The sequence below is a fragment of the Mustela putorius genome, unplaced genomic scaffold (assembly GCF_011764305.1).
Source record: "Mustela putorius furo isolate JIRA1106 unplaced genomic scaffold, ASM1176430v1.1 tig00003972_pilon_pilon_pilon, whole genome shotgun sequence".
Taxonomy (NCBI): domain Eukaryota; kingdom Metazoa; phylum Chordata; class Mammalia; order Carnivora; family Mustelidae; genus Mustela; species Mustela putorius.
In genome coordinates this window covers 5,358,713-5,365,530 of record NW_025422115.1, presented here as the reverse complement: position 1 = coordinate 5,365,530, position 6,818 = coordinate 5,358,713, and the positions used below count along the sequence as shown (strand labels likewise).

General features: G+C 52.0%; 1 long non-coding RNA gene across 1 annotated transcript; it reads right to left on the bottom strand.

The window, feature by feature from the left end:
- Positions 1-1,062: 1,062 nt before the first annotated feature.
- LOC101685119 lies at positions 1,063-4,122 on the bottom strand. The gene is made up of 3 exons (XR_199998.3): positions 3,336-4,122; positions 2,944-2,988; positions 1,063-1,347 (listed from the first exon to the last, which is right to left on the bottom strand). It is a non-coding gene; the product is annotated as an uncharacterized LOC101685119 (long non-coding RNA).
- Between the last annotated feature and the right edge of the window lie 2,696 nt (positions 4,123-6,818).

Below are 6,818 nucleotides of genomic sequence, written 5' to 3'. Positions count from 1 at the left end.
AGAGCAGAGAAGAGGGGGGATGACAGCTCAGACCCTGGGGTCTCCAGGACTCAGAGACAATGAAGTTTAAGCCTGCCTTCCACCACTGTCCCGCTCTGTGGCATTGGACAAATGACTCACCCTCTCTGAGCCTGTGTCTTCATCCATTCATTCATTTAATGCCTGTTTTCTGAGCACTCCCTCTCTGTCGGGCCCAGCCTGCCCCCTGAGCCCTCATATTCTAGACATTGCATAAACACAAGCACGTGCTTATGTCGCCCTTCAGGGAGTGGTAAGGACAAAGCAGAACAGAGACAGCCCTGGGCTGCCCTGGGTGCCCTGGGCAGGCTCTGCTGTGTTGGGCTAGGTACCCCTGAAAGAGGAGGGGGTCCAGCCAGGGAGCCCGTGAGGGTGCTGGCTGTGGCGCAGGAGGGTCCCAGAGAGCATGAGCATGAGGCACGAGAAGGCCTGTGTGACATGCCGTGGGAGCTCAGTAAACGTCCTTGGTCCTGGGGCACTACGCTTATTCTGGCCGTGAGCATGGCGATATCCTTGGGGCCGAAGATGCTGCAGGGAAGGAAAAAAGGGCTGGGAGGAAGGCAGCTTAAAGGCTGGGGTAAAGGGTACACAGCCACACTGCGGCGAGGGCACCCATTGGATCCCGCCATGCCACCTCCATGCCCGGCCTCCCAGGCCCAGGCAGGCTCCGCTTCACACCCAGCCCCAAAGGTCAGCTGGCTAGGGTTTCACAGGCAGGCATTCCAGGTCTGGGGCCCACACAGGGAGCACCCTGCCCGTGGTCAGGCCTCCAAGTTCCCGTCCAGGGCCAGCTGCCGGAACTTTGGCCCATTCCAGTTGGCCTCAGCTGCTGCCAGGCAGGGGTGGGGTGGGGAAGCGAGTAGAGAAGCGGCCGGGGCAGCTGTCCTCCTGTAAGAACCTGAGTCACGCCCCAGGCAGGGAGCCCTCCTGGCTCTGCGGGGGGGTGGGGGGGGTGGGGGGGGTGCAGAGCTCACTGCTTGCGCCCGCGTGTGTGTGTGTGTGTGTGTGTGTGTGTGTGTGTGTACACACATATACGGGACTTATTTCATGTATTTTTAATTTAACTTAATTTATTTTCCCAAGATCCTGGGTAGCTGCTATTGTTTATCCCCATCCGGTAAGTAAAGAAAAAGGGGACCCGAGGAGGTCCGAAGACACTGAAGCCAGGAAGCAGGCGGCAGAACAAAAGTTCGAACCCCGTGTTCCGTGCACCTGCCTTCAGGCAACCGCCATGGAACCAGAGGATGCAGCCGTGGTGTTGGGTGGGCCTCTCCGGGATCTTGGATCTCGTTAGTCTCGACCGACTGACACAAGAGAGAGTCAAGTGTCCTGTTTTGAAGGTTCCAGGAGAGTCAACAGAAGGGAGTGGAGTTGCCACAAGGTCCCACCCCCCCCCCCCCCCCGCCCCGCCACCGCCGTCGCCTCTCTGCCCAAGTGGGCGATGCCCGCACAGTGCCCCTGTCCACCGGATGTCCCTGGGCTCTGGGCTCCTGCAGGAACTCTGCACATGGTGGGTGGGCTCATTGCAAAGCCCACGCTCAGCGCTTTCCACCGCCTTCCCCTTCCCCTTTCACTTCCGGACCCTATTTGGGTCTCTGCCTGCCTCCCTCGAGGGCAGACAGATTGCTGTGCTCATCTTGGGGTCCATGGTACCGGGCAAAGTGAACCACCATTGTGTGTGGGTTGGGGGGGGGTGCTCTCTCTCCTTTTTTCACCTTGATTTCCATTAGGGAGATGTGAATGCACAGCAAACCAGGCCGTGAGACTCAGCTGAGAAGTGCAATCCTACCCAGGCTTCCTGGGCTGCAGCCCACAGGGCAGAGGCTGCCGGCCACGCAGAAGACTGCCAAGTGACAAGTGACAGGGGCAGCAAACCCACCTCGGCCTTGGCTGCTGCAGCCTGCCAGCCTACAACAGAACAATCCCTCCAAGTGGGAATGGGCCCTCGGAGCGAAGCCACAAAGGGGAGGGCACCTTTCTGATGGGAGATGGAGGAGCTTTCCAGAAATAAATGAAAGTCGCCCTTACATCTTGGGGAAATTTAAAGACACCCATAGAATGAAATCTTAGATTTTTTTCCTTCCTGAAAGGCTGAGGCTGGGCATAATTCTCTGCTTTTGTTCCCCTCCTTTGTTGAATCAGTGTTCCTGGCCATCCTGTACCTGTGGTTTTATTGTCATCCGTTTTGGAAATGGGTAGGGTATAAATCAGTCCGTGAAATTTAAAAATGTAAGCTCTTTGGTCTAGCATCGAAGTAGACAAAGAAGAAACAGGGACTTAATAAATGCCTTTGGAGGCTTGTGATTTGCATGGGGCTTCCAATAAAAGGCGAAGTCTTTGCTTTGAGGCTACACACACGGAACCCGGGGTGGTCCTCGGGCCTCTGGTCGCAGCACGAGCAGTGCTGGTACCTTGATCTACAACCCTGGAAAATGCAGCTACTGGGGACCATCTGTACCGTGGCCACCCCGGGGAACAAACAGGGAAAGGGGAAGGCTCCTTGCTGCAGGCAGCAGTGCATGGCCCCCTCGATCACTCCTCTGCAAAGGAGTGGTCCAGAGAGGGTGACACAGACCAACTTGGTCCGTTCCCCGTCCCCACCCCCTACTCTATTTTGCCACCACTGGCTTCCCCAGCAAAGTCTGACAATACTGGGGAGTCAGAGTTCCTGGGGGGAGCCTGTTCTCATGTTGGGCATATGGTGCTACAAATGACTGGGTCTTGGGGAGCCAGCAACAGAAGAAGGAAAGCAATGTGTGTCCCTGTCCCAGTGGGCTTGGGAAAGCCGGCACCAGGGACTATGGGTTCCCTGAGTTGGGGGAAAGATCCAAGGAAGGATTGCGGAATTTTGAGGCAAAAGATAAAACAGAATGCTTTGTATACTTCAGTTGTGAAGAGAAAAAAATATTACGGCAAGCTACTCACCTGCTATCCCTGCTTTTTATTTGCAAAGGCAGCTATGATGAAAACCTGTGAGGGAAGTCAAGGTCAACATGCAGTCCTGAGTCATTAGCCATACATAGATTAGTAGGTTAATACAGAACAGTCTCGACAGATGAATTACACCCAGAAGCTGTGTATGAGTCCTTGGAGTTGACATTGAAAGGTTCAGTTATCATAGGGAGAGTGATGCCTGCTTAATTTTGATAGGGCTTAATTATTGTGATAAATGTCCTTGGAGTTTAACTGTTTCTCTTCACCTAATGTCAGAATGAAGAGTTCAGCCCCAGCTGGGCTGGTCCCCTCTCTCCCTAGCCCCTCTGACATCCTTGGGGAGGATCTAGGAGGAGTGGAAGTCTAGCATTTCAAAAGGATACATCCTCCTCAGCTGGGACTGTCAGGACACTTTCTGTCAAAAGTGACAGAAGTCAACTTCAAACAAGTCCATGAAATTTATTAGCAGGAAATTGGGTGCTTCCTTGGAATCAAAGGTGAAATCAAACAATTGGGCCTCTGGAGAGGTAGGAACCAAGCCTGGAAGATGCCAAGAATGCAGGAAACGATTTCCTGTCTGTCTCTGTCACAGGCTGCCTCTGTTCCTGCCTCTGCTTCTTTCCACAGACCCGTCTTCTGTGTCACCTGCGGTTGGAGGGAAGATGGTCTTTGCAGAGCCTCTGAGTTTCCTCTCTCCAGCGTCTGTCACCAAGCACCAATCGGTACAGCCTGATTTAAGTGTTCATGCCTGAGCCAGCCCTCTGGGGGCCGGGGGCAGGGTTGTGTGTCTAGATACAGCTTCGTGGGAGGGTGGCTGGAAAGGTTCAGCACTCAGAGAACAGACATTGTGAGCAGGTCAGACACTCTGAAAAAGGATATGTCCTGTTCCCTGAGATCAAAATGGTACCGCCAGAATTTCTTGATGCCAGGAACAGTTTGACAGAACCCTGGCAGTCAGGAGGCCTGGCTCTCTCACACTTTCTCCCCTTCTTTTTATTACAACTCGCTTTAGGAAGGCATCTGGGAGTGGCTTTCTTCAGCCCGACCATTTTCTTTCCTGCAAAGCTCGGTTGTCCCAGATGGACTTTAGACGTCCGTGCCTGGGCTGAGCAGCAGGAATTGGAACCCCGAGATGGCCTTTTCTCCTCTCGAATCCTCCTTTGCATGGGGGATCTGTGTTGGGGGTAGAAAGTACATCGTTCGATATCAGACGCGCTGGATTCTTACCGACACTTTCTAAACCTTGGCTTTCTTATCCGTAAAATCAGATAGTGACCTGTCTCCCTCAGGGTAGTTGTGAGAACTTGAGATCATCTATAGGAGACCTTTAGTTCACTTAGCTCAATTCTAGGCACAAGAAAGGTATTCAATACACCCCCCAGCACCGGAGCTCTTCCAAAGGCAACATTGTTGCTCTTCCTGTCCCTTCCTCACCAGAGCAACTTTCAGTCGAAGTCCTAGTGGCAACCAGTGCGATCCACAAGTTCAGTGAGGCATTACCACTCAGGTGTGCTCAGGTACCTGGGATAATTGGCTGTCATAAATATTTAAATAGGTTCATTCATTTGTAGTCAAGAGTGGAATGGATACAACATTCCCTTGAAACCACCATCAGAGACAGAGTCTGAGAGACTGGGCCATGGGAACTCTTGAAATTTTATTTTATTTTTTTAAAGATTTTATTTATTTGACAGAGATAGATCACAAGTAGGCAGAGAGGCAGGCAGAGAGAGAAGAAGAAGCAGGCTCCCCACTGAGCAGAGAGCCTGATGTGGGGCTCGATCCTAGGACCCTGAGATCATGACCTGAGGTGAAGGCAGAGGCTTTAACCCACTGAGCCACCCAGGAGCCCCAACTCTTTAAAACTTTTGAGTTATGTGTGTCGAGTGAATGAGTCAGCATTAATAGAGGACTCAAAAACCTAGGAGAAATCAGACCTCATAGAAAGAATGAAGAAAGAAGCCCACAAGACCCAGGAGAATTTCTAAAGAATCTTCTCAGAGTGGTTTGAACTGAAAACCAAGGGATTCCATCCTGTCTCCAACACAGCCACAGCCCACCCATCATCAAGACCCTTTGGAGGGGGCCATTCACATCTGCTCCCTCCCTCTCAAGAGTCAAATCCTTAGGACATGACTTAAAGATGGCGGAGCCTGGGTTGTAGGAGGGCCCTTGGCTGAGAACCTCTCCAGGATGTCACAAAGGAGATCATGGCTCTGTGAGCAGAGATGGGGGACATGGCTGCTCGGTAACCAAAAATCAACACAGGTTCCCCATACCCAGTCCTGTTTATACGGCCTGCAAAGTGTTTTCCAGATATATTTCAAATGTATTTCTCAAAACCACTCCTGCCTTTCTGATTCCCTGGCCTCTACCACATCCCAAGGGCTCCTTAGCAGCTACAGCACAGGCCCTCCTGGCACCTCTACCCCTTCCCCTCCACCCAGCTGCCAGACTCACTTCCAGAAACATACACTGACCTTGTGACCCTCCTGCTCACAAACCTCCCATGGCTCCCAGCCACCTGCAGAATAAGAGAAGGTCAACTTGGGCCCCATGCCTGCTGTGGGCGGCATGCTCCCACTTCTGGTTTCAGCCCAGATGGACCCTGTCTCTGCATGCCTTGATCCATGCTCATGCTTTCCCACTTGGAAAGCCACTTCTTTTCCTCTCTACACAGCTCACTCTTGCTCATGTCTTTTCAGGGACCCAGTCAAACGTGGCCTCTCCTCTGAGGTTCGTGGGAGGGCCTCCAGCAGCGGTGATTTCAGGATCTCATTCCACCCCGGTGACCTGAATGCAGAGGGCCTCCTGCCTGGATGATTGAGATCCTGGAGAGTGGGGACTGCGGCTGCCCAGCACCGTGCACAGAGCCTGACACAGCGGCTGGGCGGCTCCCGAGGTCCACGCTCCTGGCCCGCCTGCCCTTCTGCTGGGTTCCCGGTGCTGCCTGCCTCGGGAGGCTGGGAAAACCCCAGCTGGCGCCATTTCCTGTTCTCCACATCCGCGCAGATCTTCTTTGTCCCAGGCTCTTCCTCTCCAGAGACCTCCTTATCTGGGGACAGTCCAGTGCACAGCAGCGCGCCTGGAGGAACCGTCCTGCCGATTTCCTGCCTCAGCCTCTCTGGGTTTGAGTCAGAAGGTCTGAGTTCAGAGCCAAGCCCTGAAGCTCTTTCCAGCTCGGTGACCTTGGCCACTGCTTTTACCTCTGTGTAACGTCAGTGTCTTAATCTACAAAATGAAGTCTTGTTTGTTTCACATAAGTTTGTTGTCAAAAGTGAAAGCGTGTCTCCCAACCCATGCTTTTCCCTGCAAGGAATCTCTGTGAATGCTTTACAATGCATCTGCCCACACCTTTTCTATGCATTTAAGAAATACTAAAATTTTATCTTGTTTTGTCCAAAAAAGAATCCTGTGTACATATTCTTTTATTCCTTGCTGTTTTCACCCAATGGATCTGATGCTCCTTCATTTAATGCTTACCTCGCAGCATAGACATGACCCAGAGTCCATTTAGCTAGGCTCTTCACAATAGACATTTTAATTATTTCCCTTAAAATATTTTTATTATTAAAGTTTTTGTTTTGTGATAATTTTAGATTCACGTGCAGTTGTAGAAATACCACAGAGAAACCCCATGTACACCTCACACAGTTTCTCCCCAATGGTGTCTTTCAAAACTCAACACAATGTCACCACCAGAATATTGTCCCTGGTAGCAACGATCAAGATGCTGAAGATTTCCATCACCACGAGGGACCTTCCTGTCGTCGTCTTTTAGCCCTACCTACTTCCCTCCCATCCTCACCCCGACTCTCTGCATCCCTCGTCCTTAATCTCTGGCAATCATGCACTGATCTTCTATT